This window comes from Cupressus sempervirens, chromosome 11, assembly GCF_028749045.1.
Source record: "Cupressus sempervirens isolate cs-2001-9-10 chromosome 11, ASM2874904v1, whole genome shotgun sequence".
NCBI lineage: Eukaryota > Viridiplantae > Streptophyta > Pinopsida > Cupressales > Cupressaceae > Cupressus > Cupressus sempervirens.
The window spans coordinates 463430305-463452081 of record NC_143128.1 but is presented as its reverse complement, the minus strand read 5'-3'; positions in this window follow the sequence as shown (position 1 = coordinate 463452081).

Genomic DNA, 21777 nt, shown 5'->3' with positions numbered 1-21777 from the left:
ATCCTCAAGGACACACTCCTCAAGAGTACCCAAGGGGTCAACGAGATAGTATAGCAATGGGATAGAGAAATAAGAATAAAGCTCAAGATAGAGGCTATGAGTGAATGGGAGAGCACAATAGAAAATCTAGTGGATAAGATAGCCAATATGCAAAGATAGCTCAACATTGTCAAGATCAAAGAGAGAAGAAGGGATAGATGGATGATAGAAGAATTACACATGATGCCTGTTTGCCAGGTTTTTATCATGGTACTTATCCAAGGTGCCACAAGAAGTAGTTTTCACCATAGGATGCATTTATTTCTCTTTACTTTTGCTACCAAGGTGCCACAAGAAGTAGTTTTCACCAAGGCACATTTTCATTTTTTCTTTTTCTTTTTTTGAATTTTTAGAAATAGCTCACGCTTTGTCAATTTAGATATTGATCTTAGAGGAAAGATAAGCCATGATAAAAAAAGACCATAAAAAGGTATTCTCAAAGATGTTGATAGGGTGATGAAAGAGAAATGGTAGTAGGAAGAGTATATGGAGGATAAGAGTTCATGTATAGAAAGTTAGTGTAAGATTTAGAGGATTTCATGAGGGTAGTTGAAATATTGTACAAGATCAACATTGACACACACTTTGAAGGGTATTGGAATGATGGAGGAATCATGGATGAAATAGCTTGAGATTTAGATCTATGAGAAGGCAGAAAAGATTTAGAAAAAAGTGGAGTGGAAGGCTTTGGAATATTTTTAGGAAGATTTTTGGAAGAAGATAGAATGGAAGCCTTTGGAAGCTTCAATGTTAACTTTGAAGTATTTTCAAAATTCAAGTCTTTTAAAAGAGACTTGGGAATCCATATAGCTTTAGATTTTCTTCGTTCTTTGGGTGCTTGAGAGTGCTTTTGTATAATGATGGATTTAGGAACCCATATTTTCTTTGGTTTAGCTCTTTGAGTAGTGGACCTTTGCGGTCTCTTTTGTGAATTTTCCTTCTTAGCATTCACATGTCAATTAGATGGGACATAGTGATCTTCATTTTTCAATGGATTCTTATGTTTATTCTCACTTCCAAAGGACTTGGGATTTGTGGATGAATAAGGCTGATATGACTGGTTTAGATGTATAGATGGGTGAAAAGAAATCAAGGATGAGTGTCTTTGTTGATCTTGAGGTAATATAGGAGAGCTAGGGATGGAAAGTGTAGGAGATGAAGGAACATAAGGTCCCAATATAGATGGAAGGTTTGAAGGCTTTAGCTTTGATGGATAAGGACCAAGGATAGACTTAGGAGATGCAAAGGGATAGTGGGAAGGGATATCAACATCTTTAGAATGAGCAACATGGTCAAAGCCATCAATAGACTCATAAGTACCTTTGATAGGAACAACATTTTTAATAGAAGAACTTGAAGCTTGAGCACAATTTTGAAGTGGATGTTGAGAAGTAGAACATGAGGCGATGCTTTGATCTTGACAAGTAGCTTTGGATAGCATATGAAGGGAACTTTTCTCATAATTTTTAGTAAGATCAAGGGAGATAATGGAAGTGGTATCTTCATCATACTTTTTTGGATAGGATATGGAGGGGTGAAATTTTGAAGGAGATGAAAGGGTGCTTGATCTTGATCTTTCTTGACATTTGTAGCTTTTTATTTTTGAGAGTCCTCTTGACATGGAGCCACTTCTAAGAACAAGGGAGAATGAAGAGTGAGTGGAGTAATGCTTAGATTAGGCATTGTAGTGCATGAAGGTTGAGGATTTTTAGGATTAGTAGCATGGAAAAGGTTTGCAACCAAGTGAAGGTTAGCTTGAGTTTCTTTTAGAGGTAGCCCTTGAGGATACACGTAGTCTATGCGGAAAGCATTAGGTTCTTTATTTGATAGAGGCATGTTGGAAAGATTTGAAGTGTTGGGAGATGCACGAGTGTTGGAAGAAGTGGAGGTATCAAAGAAACCATCACTAGACATAGGTTCAATAATATGATCTTGCTCAAGAGAAGTATCCTTAGCACATGAGTCACTAGAGGTTCCAAGATCAATAATCTCATCATCAATAAGATCTTGGATTTTATGTTTCAGCTCTATGCAATATAAAGTACTATGCTCATTATGTTGATGATAAGCACAATAGATATCCAAGAATGGGTTTCCATATGAGCTAGACTTAGGTAACATGATGATCTTATTGCCAAGAAGTTTTTGCAAAGTGTCATCATAAGAATCTTCCAAGGGAGCAAAAGTCCTATTAGAAGTATGTCTAGAGTCTTTTTTTTGTTTCTCAAGTGAATGGTATGCATCCATGTCTTCATCATTAGCTTGGTCAAAGATAGGTCCATCATGAAATTTTAGCATAGGCTCAAAGGAGGTATCACTTGCTTGTTCTCTAAAGAGGTCTTTAGATCTAGAAGATGAAGACATTTGATGTCTTGAAGTAGAGCATGTAGACCTAGAAGAAGAGGATGACCTCAAAGAAGGTGACTCACATGCATGTAAAGACCTTAAGGAAGATTCATGTAGTGATGCAATCTTCTCCTCTAACCTTTTCTCAAGTTTAAACTTCATTTCTATCATGTGCTTAGCGAGATGAAGGTAAGAAAGATCATTTGTCTCTTCTAGTTCTTTGTATTGTGCATATAGATCTTGAAACTCTTTAGTGATATGGAGGATATCATGATCATCTAGATTTAGTTGAAATTTGGTAGCACAAGATTTGAATTCCATAGTGGTAGATAGATAATCAAGCATGAAGGAGACTAGAGGAAGCTAATAAGGTGACACAAGATAACTTGATGTCCAAACTAGAGAGGTAGAGTGTTCACTTGCCAAGATAGTAGAGAGAGATTAAAGTGACTTTTCAAACAATATGTCCAAGAAATTTACGACATGGAAGACTCAAGTCAATAGCTAGGCAGATGCCCAAATAGCCAAATAGATAGAGCAAGCGGGGTGACAAGTGAACAACTCTCCAACCCAAGAGTGTTGTCAAGAAATCAAGGTAACCATTTCAGCAAAAGGATGACTAGCAGGCGGACATAGACCATGAAGATAAAAAGACCAAGAGCACCAATACCAAAGAGTCACTTTAAGCATGTTCAAGAACTAAAGACATAGCAAATCAAAGTCAAATGATGAGACTCCCCTTAGAAAGCAACACAAGAAAATGTTTGCATTTGATGTTTTGACTTGGTTGACAAAGTTTGACAATAGTTGATAGCATAGCAAGTTTGATGTTCAAAAGCAATTTCTTTCCAAGCAAGATAGTGACACATGGAGTATTCTTCAAATAATCAAGCAAGGGACAAAGCAACCTTGCATGATACAAGCATATGTGACGTCTCAAAAGAATTCCCTAGAATTATCGTCATGTGTATGTTCAAAAGATTTTCATTGGTATACCACATTTGAGAACACATCAAGCAATATCTACCTAAAGGACATGGTTCATTACTCAACAACTTGGCCCATGCTTGATGCTCTTTTGCCTCACACCAAGTGGTTTCCCACAAGAGATATTGTCTTTGTCATGGAAATGCCATAAGCATAACCAAGGGAACACAGATGGTGAGTGTAAAATTTTGGGGTGATCCGGGTAGTCCACTAGGATCGATCCTTGCACCAAGAAGTTGAGTGGCTTAAAAAAAAGGTAGTTACTAACTTAGAGTTTTTAGATCGGGCTTTCATTCATAGTGTTCCTCTTGCTCCCAATTACGAGACACCTCACCTTGCGATGAGTAACCAATCTCGCGATCACAAGAGTACCTTAAGCATTCTTGCCTAGTGATCTTCCTATGGTCAAAATTCCATAAGCAATCACACTAGGCGAAGACAAACACTATGTCTACCAAATTTTTGTGTCCTTGGTAGCCTTGAGTTTATAGTGGGTTGGAAGAGCCAGGTAATCGGCTTGTCCCCACTTGGGTCGTTCCTCTCAAGTTGTCCGAGAGCAGGCCCTCTAAAGGATTCTAAACTACACAAAGAGTGGATCAACTTTTAGAAGTCAAGATTCCTGATTCACCACAAGGGTGAAGAGAATACTCTCCTATTCCAATTGTTTTCTCCAAAACACACCAAGAATATTTAGTTGTCTCTTACTGTTGAAACCAAATGGTAAGTCAAGATTTTTGATTCACCACAAGGGTGAAGAGCATACTCTCCTATCACCAAAAGATCTCAATTGTAAGTTTTAATGTGCCTAAAAATAAAAAAATAATATATGCCACACAAGTAAAAGTAAAGAACAAGAAAAATTAGGTTTCTATACATTGGGCAACCCTGCAAACAATCATTAGTAGCCCTTGTGCATTTGAAGCTTTGACATGCGTTCTTTTTATGCAATGTTTCGATTTTTTTTCATAAGGATGGCAACCTGCAATCACAACTTGTTAGCACCACAAGTTAGTTTGAAATAACATAAAATAATACAATAAAAAGTGGTTAGTTGCCTCAAATATCCAAGTTATCTTCCAATCAAGTGTATGCAAAGAAAGTGCAAACTAATCATAAATGCTCTCATTTTTACTCTTTGCTTTTGACCTAGTCAACAAGATTAGACTTTTTTGCTATTATTTTGGATCCAAAAACATAAATGAAAAGAAGAGACCCCTACTAAAAATTAGAGGGATTTTCAAAAATGCAAGAAATTTAAAAAAATCTCTTCATTTGAGCCCTAGAGACCAATTTTGTCAAAATAGGCTAGATTTATCAAATCGAGTTTTTGATCCCTAATACGACCTGAAAAGTCAAAACACAAAGAAATAACCCCCATTATAATTCAAAAAAATTTTTGAAAATGTAATTTTTTTTGAAAAATTCTCTGATTTCAAAACCAAACTCTAAGCAGTTTAAAAGATATGATTAAATCTTTAAACCAACTAGATTTTTGGCCTTCAAACCAATCTACTTATGAGTTGGCCTTAAAATCCAAGTGATAATTTTACAAAAGCACTTGATTAGATTCAATATGCTGCTATAAAAAAAAATAGAGATGAAAAATGAAAGCAAATGGAGCTAGAAATTTGATTCATGCCCCACGGTGGGCGCCAAAAATGTACACTCGAAAGTGTCCCACTCTAAACCCTTCTATCCAAACGATTCCATGAGTTTGGAATGCTTGGATGCCGGCTTAGAGATCCCTATCCACGGAGTGCAAGAGAGTATATTTCAAGTTCAAAGGCTCTCAAATGAGCCTTAGAGATACTCTTCTTGCTAGTAAACCATGCAATGAGAGGTTCCAAAGACAAGATGCAAGAATGCAAATGTCCCAAGGAGTTCCTCAAAAATGCAATGCAAATAAAAATTAAGCTAGAATGAGATGCAAAGTGGAGCTATACTAAAACATGTATGAGAGTGTTACAATACCATTATTAAGCTATGTGAGATAGATTATTGCAAAATAGAAGCTAAACTAACATGCAACATGAATCTAAGCTAAAATGCTATGGTATGAGAGAATGTAGACAAGAAATAGAAGTTCTCCACAAAGCTCCAAAGAAACCTGTTAGAAAACCTACAGGATAACAATATTCAAAATGGGGATGGATTATTTGAGGGGGAAAGCTCTCTCCCTTTTAAAGATGCACAAACGGTGGAGATCAAGATGAAGATGGTGGATGATCAATGGTGGAATTCAAAAAGAGGAGTGATCTATGTGCACACACAAGTCAACCAATAGAATATAAGTTGACTTGTCATATAAGAAAAAAGTCACAAAGCCTTTTCTTTTAATTGCAAAATAGAAAAAGGACTTTATGTGTGCACTTTAAGTGGGTTAGAAGAATGAGGTGTTTTATTTAATTAAAAGAGGACATGTTCTTTTAATCAAATAATGAACTTAGGATAGCATAGTCAAACTATAGGTTATAATCAAATAAATTGATTATTAGCAATTTGGTCTAAATAAATGATTAAAATAATTTAGCCAAAATGTTGAAAAGGGCGCTAATAGTCTGGATGACCATTTTTAGGTGATTACATTTGCCCCTCTTTGACTAATGTGTGATCGATTTGAGAACACATTAAGTCAAAGAGGGGCAAATGTAATCACCTAAAAATGGTCATCCAGACTATTAGCCCCCTTTTCAACATTTTGGCTAAATTAAGTCAAAGAAAATAGAAAGCCAAGTAGGCCGTGATAGATATAGATGTCTGATTCCGAAGAGTGAAATGCAAAAATAGATAACACATTAAGTCAAAGAAAATAGAAAGCCAAGTAGGCCGTGATAGATATAGATGTCTAATTCTGAAGAGTGAAATGCAGAAATAGATAGCAAGTCCTGAATGCACAGCTTGATAGCGGTAGTACTGAACACTAGGAAGAGAACAATGTTAGAATTCAAGAAGAATGTTAACACCTAGAAAAGTAGATAGAGTGAGAGAAAGTGAGAAGATCAAAAAAATGTTCCTAAGAAGTGAGAAGGACTTATATTATGTGTTTGAATGGATCAAAATAGGTCATAGGGTACATTGTGACCCCTCGTAACCCATTATATGACAATGTATGATCTTAGGGGTACTAGGACCCCTTGGGAGATAAATCATGTGTTTGAATGGGTCGAATGTGATCATAGGGTGCCTTATGACCTTTTTTGACCCATTAAATGATATAATTTGTTCCTAGGTGTCCTAGGACCCCTAACATATATAATGTGTTTGAAGGAGTTGAAAGGGATCATACAATACCCTATGACCCTTTCAATGAATTATATGTCAACATATGTTCCTAGGTGTACGAGGACCCTTACTAACATATAACATTTGTCTGAATTGATCTAATGGGGTCATCTAAATTGATCTAATGGGGTCATAGGGTGGCTTATGACCCCTTTTGACTCATTAAATGAGAGCATATATTCCTAGGGATCTTAGGACCCCTTCAAACATATATCATGTGCTCGAATGAGTCAAAAGGGGTCATAGAGTACCCTATGACCCCCTTTGATGCATTATATGGCAACATATGTTCTTAGGGATCCTAGGACCCCTAGGGAGATACATTATGTATTTGAATGGGTTGAATGGCATTATAATATTCCCTATGACCCCTTTTGACCCATTAAATAAGAAAATACATTCTTAGGGGTCTTAAGAACATATATCATGTGCTCAAATGAATCCAAAGGGATAATAGAGTATCCTATGACCACTAAGCATAATTAATGTGATTAAATGGGTCAAAAAGGGTCATAGGGTATTCTAAGGCCCATTTTGAGCCATTAGATCACATCATTTATGTGGTTAGGGGTCCTAGGACCTATAAACACACATATTGTGATTGAATGGATCAAAGACTATCAAAGGGTACCCTATGACCCCTTTTGATCATTTGGAACCATTATATGTATGGTTAAGGGTCTTAAATTTTTTTAAAAAACATATTAACCATCCTAAAAAGTGTTATACTATCATGAAAAAAAATGAATTTTTAATTTTTAATTTTTTAAAAAATAAAATTAAAACAAAATCGAGTATCTGATTTGAGAATGGGTATCTAATTTGGGAAGGGGTGCCCGATTTAGGAATGGATACCCAAAATTATTGTGTACCCAATTAGACTTGGTTTTGCTTCAAATTCTAACCCTCCATGGTCAACACCAAAAACATCCCAAAAAAATGTTTTTGACCTATTATTGTGTGTTTCTGACTTTGACCATGTAGCTAATGACTTTTATTTCATCCAAATTTGATCAAATGAAAATGCTTTCTTGAAAATGTTCTCAACTTTCCATCGATATGATGTCTATTAATTTATGATTTTAGTAAGTAATTATTACTTATTTTCTAATGAGTTGGCTACAAAGTGTTGATTGACATACTAATTGAAAAATAGGTATAACTTTCAAACTGTATAAGATTTTTGAAATCCAAAAATGTGTCATATTCCATGCTTTAACTACTATAAGGAAAAAAAACTTAAAAAAATAATTTTGAATTTTTTTGAACTAGTTAAGGTGGTCACACATGAGAGTTTTTTTAATTTTGAAAATAATATAGTAGAAAATTCATAATTAATTATTTATTTGGAGTAAAAATAGCCAAAAATATGTGTCACATTTAGACACGAGTCTAATTTTTATTTATGTAATTATATTAAAAAGTATTATCATTTGATTTTTATTAAGGTGGTTAGACATTACCTACTTTTTATTTTCACCCTAAAATGTTTATAGTACTATGTTAAAATCCAAAATTTTGATGAATCAAATAATTTTTCTCCAAATAAGGCCTAGTAGTTTAGAAACTACATTCAATTTTCTATAGATTCCTTTGTTACAAATTTTGATACAAAGTCCAAAACTACTTTGAAGTTACATGACAAGTTGACATAACCTTGATGTGTTAGTTTTCCACTACCACTCAAGGTCATAGTTTGGTTGACCATGATCATGCACATACCATATTGCATATATTTTTCTATAGTAAATTTTTTACTAATGTAATATATAAATATAATTATATTCATTAAAATATATTTAATTATTATCATATATATCTTCATTAAATTTATATGTTTAAAAATATAGATTTAAGAAGAAAATTAATTTAAAGGATAGAAAGTAATGTTTGTATAATTTTTTTTTTAAACCTAATATTTTAACTTTGATATTAAATATAATAATAAGTAAATTTAAATTAAAAGTTAAAAGTAAAATAGATTTTCCAAAATAGTAACAAAATAGGAAAAAAAATCTTAAAACTCCATTTAAAAAAATTATATTACAAAAAAATATTTTTGGATGAATATCATCCTCCATGAGAAACTCCAGAAATCTCTTTAGGAAAAGGAGGTCTATGCTTAGTAATTTTTTCCAGCAATTTTTTAAATTTTGTTATTCTTAATATAGGATAAGTGTAGATTAATTTCATATCAAAGTACTATATTTTCTATATTTTTTTAAATCTAATTCTCTACTTATAAAAATCCCCATTTCTATTAAACAATTGTTTAAAAACTATTAAGAACTATTAAAAATGCCTATAGAAAAATTCAACTAAAATGCAAATTGAAATTTTAAAAGAAATCAAATTGATGAATTAGACAGTCTATTTTTTTTCTAAATATATTCTAATCCACACTAAGCATTTTAGTAATCAAAAGCCTCTTCCTACAATCCAACACAAGCATGTTTTTGGGATCCAAGAATTTTAATGGTATGTGCAAAAATAATTGTAACAACATATTGGTGTAATTTGTGCATCAACTTGCAGATATACTCTAAGATATAGAATAGAAGAAAAGGTAAATCAAGATGTTATAATGCATGTAGTGATCAAATTAATCCAATTCTATGTTCAACATTGTTGTCTCAAAAAAGGAAATCAAAGAAAAACTTAACTCCATTCTAGCATTGCCATGTTGATTTGGCAGGAAAGTCAAGCAAGGTTTTCAAATATGAAAAACGTCACATGGTAGATCATTTTGTTACAAAGGAAACATAAAAAAGTTTATCATTCTTGTAAAAATGGGAAAGAAAAATTGCTACAATTTTTGCCCTATGCTCAAACATATAAACCCTAGACATGAATTCTAGCATAAAATTTTGAAAATCAAAAACCTCCTCTTAGCTGGTAGTTTGGATGAAACGCTAGATATCATTTCATTATTTTTAATATAGGATAAGTGCCACTTCATTTCATATTAAAGCACCATATTTTTAGTTTTCTTCCCTAATTTTCTACATAAAAAACCCAAAAAATAATCGTTGGCTATTGACCACAAACCAATAAAAAAATCAAACGTAGTAACCATAATTGTTTTTAAAAATCTAACCTTAGAAACATTGGAATATGGCAAATGTTATTTTTTACATAAATTAATACTGATCGGGGGCTGATATAAAAATTATTTCCCTACCTTATATATAAGATAGGGACTAAAAATATTTCTTATATTTATGTTCTATAAAAATAATAAAACATTTCTTAAATTTATATCAATAACAAAAAATATACAAGTATTCATGGATGTGTATACTCATATATGCATGCTTAGAAATATGTCTTGGTTACTTAGCTAAGGTAAGTTGATAGGTGTTATCATTTATGGTAACATTATGATATATTAAGACCATTAAAAGTTAGGTTCATTGCTAAGTAACTTAACTTAGTAACTTAGAAAATTGTATAAGTATGAAGCAATGATATGGTGCATAGTCAAACTATTTGGTTTGGTGAGATTCACAAGGAGTGTTGGTAGACTATTAATTTTCATCAATCATTCAATATGGGCTATCAAAAATGTATTTAAAATAAGTCTTTTCACTATGAAAAGTCCATTCATCATCCATTGCTGTCATAACTTTTTGTCATTTCATAGTTATGGATACTTTATTATAAAAATGTTAGCCTACAATCATATGTATCACATGCTTTTCACAACCCTTTCTAATATGACTAGAGGATTATAGATTGATCCAATTCCTCTATAAAAGAGGCATTTGTAATCAAACTTTCATAAGGCAATACAAGTTGAGTTTATTTTGAATCATTATAAGTGTGATTTTGTTAATGTTTTATCTTATTCCTTGTCTTTCCCACCAACATTATGGTATTAGAGCAAGTTCGAGAAGATTTTTGAAGATTTGTTAAGAGGAGAAGTTGTATCTTTGAAGAGTGATCAAGATTGGTAAGGCTAAGACACCATTTCGTTGTTAAGGTATATTTGAACCAAGGAAGGTATTTGGTTTCAATATGTTTTATATAATTTCAAGAAGGTTTTTTCTTTGAATATTTAAGAGAAAGGGTTTTAATATTAATGTATTAACATCATTTGAATGAGAAGTAAATAATATAGTTTTTGTAACTGGTTTTAAAGAAGTTGTGAGAAGTGTGGTATAAAGGATTTTGAATTATTTTGGCAAGGAAAATTAGTAAATCTAAGTGGAAGTATGGCTTCTAATGTATCTTATGTGCAATCTCAAATTCTAATTCTCATTGGACAAAATTATGATACGTGGGCAATTAAAATGAAAACTTTGTTTAGATCTCAAGGGCTAATTGACATTATTGTGAAAGGTTTTGAAGTGCCAAGGGATGAATCTAATCTAAATGATCACCAAAGAAGGGAATTTCAGAAAAGTAGAGGAAAGGATGGGAAAGCTATGATGTTCATACAAATTGGTATGGAAGAATTAATTTTTCAGAGAATTAGAATTGTAGTGCCTCTCCCATTTGACTTATATAAGTCATCCTGATGGATGCAACCTTGTTGATCTTTTGTTATGATGGGTCATGATTGTGACCATGAGTGGTCTACACTATTTAGGTGTTTGGATTTATGTTTATGTATTAGTTGCTTTGACTGATTTATGAGATTATGATTTGATTTATGGTTCACTGAGGTTTGTGCTAGTGAGTACCAAGATTGATGTGGTATCATGAGGTTGTTCTGTGATTACCTTGAGATGTGTGTAGAGATTGCACTGTGTACTATTACCATGCTACATTGGACTAGGTTCTTGTAGCAGTGGGTAGTCATGTTTATGACTATGTTTTCTTATGTGTTTTAAGTGCCTTATTAATGTTTTTTAAACAATAATTATTTAATGCTTAAGTAATTAGAAATGGATTGTTCAGGTTGGATTATTTGGTTATGTGTTGCAGTCATTTACCTTGTGATATTATGATTTGAGAGTTATGTGTTACTTATGTGATGATTTACATTTGAGACAACCTGAGGGTCAGATGTTATACCTTGATTTTAGTATCATAGATATTAGACTTCTATGTTGTTTAGTTAATCATATTGCATGATGATGCCATTTTGAGATGACAGTGTGTTTTATGATGATATCTAGTTATCTAGTATTTGGACATACCTCTGATTATGTTAGGTGATGAATTTAATGCTATGGTTATTTACTTCATTCTTGCATTGTTATGCTTTATGAAGATGTGAGTGATGTAAATAGACTATTTTAATATAATTAAATAAATGGTTAAATTAGGTGATTTAATGTATTTATTGCTCCGACTATGTTATTATATGGAATTGCAATTGATCGTGTTGTTTAGTGTGCAGGATTTATATCCCTGGCAGTGGCACATGGAGTTAGTGATTCAACCTTTCATATTTTACCAATGTCATCCATGTATGGTTGATGTATCCTTATTTTAAATGTTTAAGTTAAACCTTTCAGTTTTTATTAATCCGAACTCATTTGCATTATGTGATTAGAATAGTAAGTGTGTCTGTTCATTTAGAGGTTCACATTGTTGTGAAAGTTATTATGAAATTTATGTGTTTTAGGGTTTTCGGCCTTTTTAATTGATTTATTTTAATTTCTAGCAGATTTTCCATAGATCAATTCCTATTTATAGGAATAGCCTATTTTCATTTAAGTCAATTCGGGGTTTAACTAAGTTGGCTGGTTATTTGCCCTGATCAATTATTCACTCGAAAAGTGAATAAGTATCCAAAAAAAGGAATTTAATTCCTCACTTCTCACTTTTGAATTAGAAAGTTGGAGAGTAAAATCAAAAATCCTCCTTATGAGGATTTACTATTTTGTTCGTTGTGGGAGCTATAGGCATGGGATCATTGTGAGGTTGGGCTCATTGGATTCAGCTTGGGGAAACCTTGGATTGCCGTGATTTTTAGCTACTTTTGTAGGATATTTGTTTTATGGTTCAGATTCCCATTTTTCCCTTTTGGCTATGAGGCAGGGCTTTCTTGTTTTATTGTTTTTGATTCTATTTTTGGTAGTTGTTTGTTTGGAGGTTGAGAACTAGTGTTCCCCTCCATTTCTGTATGTTAGTTCTACCTAGTTGGGCGAGTATGAACATTTCCTTATTTTTTGAGATGAGAGTTTAGGGTTTTACATCGTTATGCTGGTCATTTTTGCATATAGTGTCTGAATTTGATTATTTTTGGATTTCTAGGGTTTTTGTGCCCAAAGGCCAAATGGGTTTTAATTTTGTAGTTTTTCCAAATTTTGGGGTTTTTACTTCATTTTGCATGCCACCCTGCTTTCCCAAGTTTTCTCGGCACAATGTGGGTCATGGACCTGGATAATCCATTTGGATATCAGTTAGACCACTATTGAACTTTTATGTTATATTGGGATGCATGTTGCATCCATACTCCTGATGTTGTGTTTGGTTGAGTGATTTTATACCTGTTGTTATGGTTTCTTTTGGACCTTTGCTTTGTTTCATGGACACTAGGATTTGTATAGAATCCATACTCTTAGATTGAGGTCAGTGGAGTGAGTTCATGAATTTTGGTCTTGTTACATCATTTGGATTTGTGTAGAATCCATACTCTCAGATTGAAGCCGATTGAGTGATTTCATGATGTATGATTTTATTGGAATTGGGATTCGTGTAGAATCCATCCTTCCCATGTTGCTTTTAGTTGGGTGTTTTCTTTGCATTATGTTCTCATCTTTTCCTTGTGTTATGATATTTTTTATGGTGGTGTGCCACACACGAGTACGTGTGCGTACATTTTTTGGGTGACTTGAGAGGCCTGATCTTTTGTGGTACTTCCAAAAGTTATGATCATTGGGGTTGGGATGGAAGCATGCATGTCCATGGGCACTTGTTGTAGGATGAGCATGGGTAGGGTAGGGTAGCATATGGAGGGGGCTTTTATCTTGCAGCCTAGTGATCATAACGCCATGTGTTGGCAGAGGAAGCTTTATATAAGTGATAACTAAATAAAATGTGTAAATGGTAATAAAACTTAAGATAATAAAATGTGTGAGCACCCGATTAAGTTTGAGGACATAATGTGTGAGCACCCGTTTAAGTTTGAGGACACACGATTTGAGCTTGGGATTTTTGATGCTGAGAAACTCTCCATGATGTTAGCCCCTACTTAGTAGCCTATTGACTGTCTGACCAGGACTTTTTTTCTCCTTGCATTGTCTTAGGTTCTTGGTTGTAGCCATCATACTATCTGGCATGAGTGTTAGCCTTGGATGTTGTGCTTTATGTGTGGTTTTGGTTGGATCATTATCTATATTAGCATGGTAGATGTGGACCTATGGGTTCCACGTGGTTGGGAGGTGTAGCTACCTTCACCACTACTAGGGACTAGTATACTGAGATGGTCTTTTGTCCTAGTGCGATCGTTGCTGGATGTTTTCACTTGATACTTTGAGTTTCGAAGTATGCTTTCTTGTGATTCATGCTTTCATTAGAATGCTTGGATATCATGTTTAGATGATGTTAGTTTACTTGATGCATTCCCATATTATGATGTTTAGCATATGATTATATGATGTGAATTTTTTTAGTAGCATATCTATTGCTTATTGATGTTTAGCATGTGATAGGTGATGTTATCTACTATAGGATTATCTTATGCTTTTCTAATAGCATGTTAGATTTCTTATACTTATATTGTTGCATGTTTTAGTATTGATGTCTCTATTATGATAGTACTAATGATGTGGTTAGTGGCTTGGGATGTTATGCACAGGGGATGGCTAGGACCCACGATGGTCTTATGATGCTATTGATGGTTGGGAGGAACCGCATACTTAATTTGGTTGTTTTGTTATTGGGATATTATCTATGTACATTGAGATGTTTCTTATGTTCTCTGAGATGTTGCTTTTAGTATGATCTTTTTTGCTATATTTTTAGATGGATAGATGTATCTCCTTCTTGATCATGGAATCTTGTTGATTATGCACTTGAGTGTTCGCTCCTCGATCTATGTGGATCTGGTACTCCCTGGTGTGGAGGTTTTTATCGATGTTTTAGCTTGTTGTTTATCCTTAGAGTTTTTTTGCTTTTTCCTTGGGTGACCATTTGTCAGCATGGCATGATACAATATAGTGTCGCACACCTATTTGAAGAATTTTGTATGATACTTTAAAGTATCATACACCCTTAGAAGAAATTTCGTACGATACACTTCCAATATCACATGCCCTTTGGAGAAGTATCGCCCAACCCCTGATTATGTCGCCCTCCTTTTGGAGAAATATCATACGATATTAGTAAAGTATCACACAGTGCTGATAAAGTGTCACACAATTTTTATGAAACCTGGGTGGGTAGGTAGCAATCACTTTTTGGTCTGATCCAAACTTTTTAGGGATGGTTTGGGGCACCCTCTTAGGTGTTCTTCAATCCCTTGGTGTTGCTTTTTTATTTTCATTGTGTGTGGTTTTATATTCATCTCTTGGGTTTTAAAATATATTGTTTAAGTATAAGTTGATGTATATTTCTTATACTTAAGATATATTTTAATATATGTGATGAATCTTTTGAAATAGGTTTCAAACCTCTCAGAGATAAGTTAAAGATTCTAGGAAATTTCAAGGCTTTAGAAATCTAGACTTAGCCAATTTTCAAGGCTTAGCCAAATTTTAGGTTTCTACATTCTACCCAACTTGGTGTTTTGTTGATGAGTGGTCATTTCTTGAGCCCTCATCATGTGCATTTGTCGTTGTTGGTTGTGTTTGTGTGTGTCAGTTTGGTAGTGGCATTTGGAGATTCATTGGTTGTCGAGATTATGGTGAAGTCTTCTATTGCGATCATTTTGATCCCTGTATGATGTTGTCATATGCATTCATACTTGTAAAAAAAAATTTCTTGGCTTGTATTTCATCCTTGTTTCCAAGGATCTCTAGGCGAGGCATTACAAGAATTGTAAGATCAACTAAGAAACTTGTGAGATTTTAGAAAGTACATAGAAGGTTAAGATAGCCAAATTGTAATCACTTAGAGGAAGCTTTGAAAATATACAAATGAAAGAATCAGAGTCAACATGTCATTTTTTAGCTAATGTTATGAATATTTTCAATCAAATTAGAATAAATGGTGAAGATTTGTCTCATCAAATAGTTATAGAAAACATTTTAAGAAGTTTTCCAAACAAGTTTGATACTATTATGGTAATGATTAAGGAAACTAAATATCTATCATTGTTATCTTTAGATGATTTGTTTGGATCATTGATTGTATATGAATCTAGGATAAATGATAATACTAACACAACTTTAGAGAATACTTTTAAGACACAGATGACATTAGGAAGAGGCGGAAGAAGAGGAAGAGGCAGAAATAATTATTCAAAGAGAAGAAAGATAAACTCTAGATCCTGGAGGATGGAGAAATCAAAATTTAAGGGAACACAATAACAATCAAGTATTACAAAAGTATGAAAAATTTAAATGTTCAATGTAGAAAGAAGCAGTAAGATATAGGGAAGAAAAATGAAATTTTTTCATAAAGTATCTTTGGGACATTGCCCATTACATGTCATGTTTCTCAAGAGAGTCCAAGTGATATTTGGTTTCTAGATAGTGGTTGTAGTAATCATATGACAAAAAATAGATATTTATTTGAAAGCTTGGATACTTTAGCTAATCAAAAGTTAAATTGGGAAATGACATCATAATAGAAGTCAAGGGAAATGGTACAATTAATGTGATGAAAAAGATTGGTAAGAAATCTATTCCTTATGTGTACTTTTTACATGGTTTGTAGTATAATCATATAAGTGTGGGACAACTTACACAAAATGTTTATAATTTTTTTTTTGAGAATAACATGTGTACTATATTGCGATTAGAAGGGTTGAAATGAAATATTATAAAATGTTTCCACTATTGGAAATATTTTAGTGATAATTAATTCACCCCTCCCCTCTCAGTTACTTTTGTTATATTTCCAATAATTTGTATTAGATCTTTTGATATTAGTGACTCTCTAATCAATACAACTATTTATACCTTGAACAAAGTATAGTTGAAGAAATACAAAATACAATTGATCAATTGTTTTCAACAATCTTCCTCTTTGGTATTGATGGAAACAAAACATGTCATATCTTTACCAGTCAATGTATGTCGAGCTCACTAAGGTGATGAAGAAGGTTTCCTTCTGGTATTTGATTGCAACATTATTTGCTATCATCAAGGTTCTTGCACAATCCATGATTGATCTGTTCCTTCTTCTTCTATACCATTCTGTTGAGTTGTACTAGGGGTTGATACTTGTCTTTTGATTCCTCTTTAGTACAAAATTAATTATAAATGAATTCACCTCCTCTATTTGATCTCAAACATTTTAGCTTATTTCCTATTTCTTTCTCTTCTCTTGCTAGATACCACTTAAAATTTTGAAAAGCTTTAGACTTATCTTTTAGATACATTACTATCACCATTCTAGAGTAATCATCAACAAAAAAATAAAGTACTTATCTCCACTATAGCTCTCAAAACCAATAGGTCCACAAAGGTATGTATGAACTAGCTCCAAGGCTTCTTTAGAATGATACTTCTTGCTCTTGAAACTTGTCTTGCCCATCTTACCAATTTGACAATTTCTCGCATAGGCCCATAATAGGTTTCCTCAAACTAGGAATACCTCAAGTACTCTTTTTATTTCTTATCTTGATCAAGTTATCAAAGTTCACATGACATTACTTATTATGCCATACCCAACTTTTTCTACTTGAGAAATGAAACATGAACTTTCACTACTTGATCTAGGTAGAATAAGTTACCTTTTATTTGGTTACTAGACCCAACAAGATTTCCTTTTCCATCTAGCAGCTTGGCCTTCCCATTCATGAACTATACCTTGAATCCAATGTTATTCACTTCTACCATATTTAGTAGATTATGTTTAAATCCTTCGACCCAAAAAGAATTATCACATCTGAGTTCATTGGTTAGAGAAATACAACTCTTTCCTTTTATGCAACATGGTTCATTGTTTCCAAATCTTATGCTTCCACCATCATAGTGTTCCATATGTTCAAAATTTGTCCTATCACTAGTCATATGATGAGAACAACCACTATTGATAATCCATGTATCATTTTAGCTAACATGAGAGATAAGTACCATTTTATCTTCTTCATTATGAGAATCATCTTCTACAATAATATAGACCATTTCATCATCATCACTACTATATGAATCTTTATCGATGAAACAAGACTCCTTATCTTATTCCTTGTGGTCCTTCTATCTTTTGAAATCATTCTTACCTTTATACTTTTTTTCTTCTTCTTTTCATCTCTGTCTTCTCTATTTAGACACCTTGTAGCAATGTGATCAAATTCTTCACAAGAAAAATAGATTAGATTCATTTTATCTTTGTATTTCCTTTGCCTTTGGGATATCTTCTTGCAAGCAGTGCTTTAATGGATTCAAGATCACTTTCATAACTATCTTCCACTTCACTTTCAAATTGTTTTCCTTCATACTTTGTAGCTTTTTTCTTGAGTGACAACTTGGCTTCAAATGTAGATTCAAGATTGCTAGAAGTAGGAATATAGTTATCATAGTTATCTAGCTCAAATGTTGTCAATCTTCCCACTAAAGCATCCAAGTTTATCTTGTTATTTGGATCACATATCATCTCTTGAATGGATGTCACTCTAATTGCATATATAGGAAGAAGGGTTCTAAGTACCTTTCTTACCACTATCACATCATCAATTTTCCCTCTAGAGGCTTTGATTGCATTTACACTAGCTTTGATTCTCTCAACATATTTTGCAATGTTTTCATCCTCTCTCATTTTCATCTAATCAAACTGACCTCTCAAGCTTTTTACCTTGGCTCTTCTCACATTATCATCACCTCCATAGATATCCTTCATCTTTTTCAACATATCATGAGTAGTAGCACATACTTTGACCTCATCAAATTCAACATAGTTAAGAGTTGATGCAATGTCACCCATCATAATATTATGATTCTTCTTTTCAACAATCTATTCTATAGTCATTGTTCTAGTAGGAGCCTTATACTGAGCATTCAAATATTTTGGACCCGAATCACTGATGGCTTCTATATGTAGCTTCATAAGTTCCTACCATGCCTCAAAATTATCTTTATTCAACTTGGTAATTTCTCTCCCGTAAGACATCCCAATCTTTAGCTTAGGTCCTTGAAACCTTCTCTACAAGCATCAAAAGCTTTGATGCCAATTGTTGGAAATATAAGAGGAGTAACTAAGAGGAGAGGGGTAAATTAGTTACCTCTAAAGTAAATCAGAAATCCCTTATATGTTAATAGAAAACATAAACTCTACTGAAACTAATGTTACTTAGTTAACACAAAGGCACTTGGTTAACACTAACAATATGTTGTAACTTAGAAAGTACTATAATATTAATTGTTACTCAAAAAATACTAAACATGCATATCTTAAGATATTATTAATGGTTAACCTTAATGAGCTTAGTTTCATACACATAAAAGAAATAGCATGAATGCAAGTGACACCAAGATTTAATGTGGAAACCTAATTTGGGAAAAACCACCAATTGTAACTAGTTATTATTTTTCACTCTTCTAAAGTGAGCCCTATTAGGAGAAAATTACAAAAAATTTCATATATTTACCAATCAATGTATGCTAAGCTCACTCGAGCAATGAAGTTAGTTTCCTATGTATGTCGAGCATTCTAGTGTTTGCTAACTTCAAAAGACACTATCTATCAAGTTCACTTAGGTATTGAAGAGAAGTTCGTGGGAGTTGAGTGTTAACTGAGTTCACTCAGGTAACAAAGGAAATTTGGATGGAACCAATGTTAATCAAGATCACTTGGTTACCAAAGGAAGTTTATGAAGATGTAGTGTGAACTGATTTCACTTGGTTAACATAGAAAAATCATTTTAGTGTTAGTGTCTACCAAGCATGGTCGGCTAACAAAAGATTTTCTTATTTTCTCATATTGAGTTTGATGGATTTGTTTGTTAGTTCTAACCAACTAAGGAGATTAATATTAATTATTCTAAGTTATATTTAATCTAACTTGACAATGTATATGATATAATTATAAGGTTAAGTTACTATCTATCGAGTTCACTTAGGTATTGAAGAGAAGTTCATGGAAGTTGAGTGTTAACTGAGTTCACTCAGGTAACAAAGGAAAGTTGGATGGAACCAATGTTAATCAAGATCACTTGGTTACCAAAGGAAGTTTATGAAGATTTAGTGTGAACTGATTTCACTTGGTTAACATAGGAAAATCATTTTAGTGTTAGTGTCTACCAAGCATGGTCGGCTAACAAAATTTTTTCTTATTTTCTCATATTGAGTTTGATGGATTTGTTTGTTAGTTCTAACCGACTGAGGAGATTAATATTAATTATTCTAAGTTATATTTAATCTAACTTGACAATGTATATGATATAATTGAATGTGTGATAAAGTGTGGAAGAGAAGAATATTCTTGGATGAAGTGAATTCGAAGGATAAGAAGAATATCCTTCTTGGGTGACAAAGATTAATCTAATAAAAAATGATCAAGTATTCAAGCTAGAATTGAGATCTAAAATCAGCAATACAATTGAATCAACAATCAAGTCATATCATTTTTATGCTCTAACCATTGTAGATGTGTATCAAATCTTTTAACCGAGTTGGCTTAAAAAGTATTTGCCAAATCCTCTAACAAGGTGGCATTTCTAGATTGAAGTGTCTAAAGACTTCTAACAAGGCCACTCCTAATAGGGTGATTAAATCCTCTAATAGGAGCACACCAAATAGTGTGTTTTGTAACCTTTAATAGGGTTGGCTCCTAATAGGGCTCACTTCAGAAGAGTGAAAAACAATAACTAGTTACAATTGGTGGTTTTCCCAAATTGGGTTTCCACATTAAATCTTGGTGTCACTTGTTTTCATGTTATTTCTTTTATGTGTATTAAACTAAGTTAATTAAGGTTAATCATATCTAATGTCTTAAGATCTACATGTTCAGTATTTATTGAGTAAGAGTTGATATTACCTGATTACTGATGCAATTGTATTGCTGATTTTAGATCTCAATTCTAGTTCAAATACTTGACCCCTCCCCTGTCATTTACTCCTCTTATATTTCCAACATCCACTTCACATGAAAACTAGAGTGATGGAGGAGAGTGGTGCAAGTTTCAAGGCAATATGTCAAGATCAATCATGGAAATAGAATTTGAGATATGGCCATCTAAATTTCAAGGGGTTATGTTTGTGGCAAAGGAAAAACATAGTAAGAGGTTTACCCCCCATTAAAGAACCATTCATTTCATGTGAAAATTTTATTTTTGTAAGCAAGATAGAGAAGGTTTTCCAAAAGAAATGTCATATAGAGCTTGGAAACCTTTAGAAATTATGCATACAAATTTGTGTGGTCCAATGCAAACACTATCATGAGGTAAGAGAATTTATTTTCCAACATTCATTGATGGTTATAGCAAGAAGGCATGGGTTTTATTCCTCAAATATAAATATGAGACATTTGGAAAATTCAAGAAGTTCTAGGCATTGGTTGAAAAATAAAGTGACCTATTCATTAAGGTATTAATGTTAGATAGAGGAGGAGAATACATTTCAAATGATTTTTTGGATTATTGTAGGTATCATGGAATAAAGAAGCAATTCACTACAAGTTACACACCTCAGAAAAATGGTATTGAAAAAATGAAAAATCTAACAATAATGGAGATGGAAAGGAGCATGTTGAAAGATAATAATATACCTAATGAATATTGGGTTAAAGCATTAGCTTGTGCTATTTATTTATTGAATAGAAGTCCAATCAAGATTGTAAGGGATATAATTCCACAACAAGCATGGAGTGGTAAGCAAAATTGTCTCTCATTCAAGAGTATTTGGTTATATTGCATATGCACATACTCTTAAAAAACAAAGAAGTAAATTAGATGATAAAAGTGAAAAAAACATATTTGTTGGTTATGATGGACATTCTAAGGTTTACAATTTTTTTAATCCTATCACTAAGAACATAATTTTAAGTCAAGATTTTATATTCAAAGAAGAAGAATCTTGGTATGGAAGTATTGATAAGACAATTGTAGGTACTCCAACAATAATA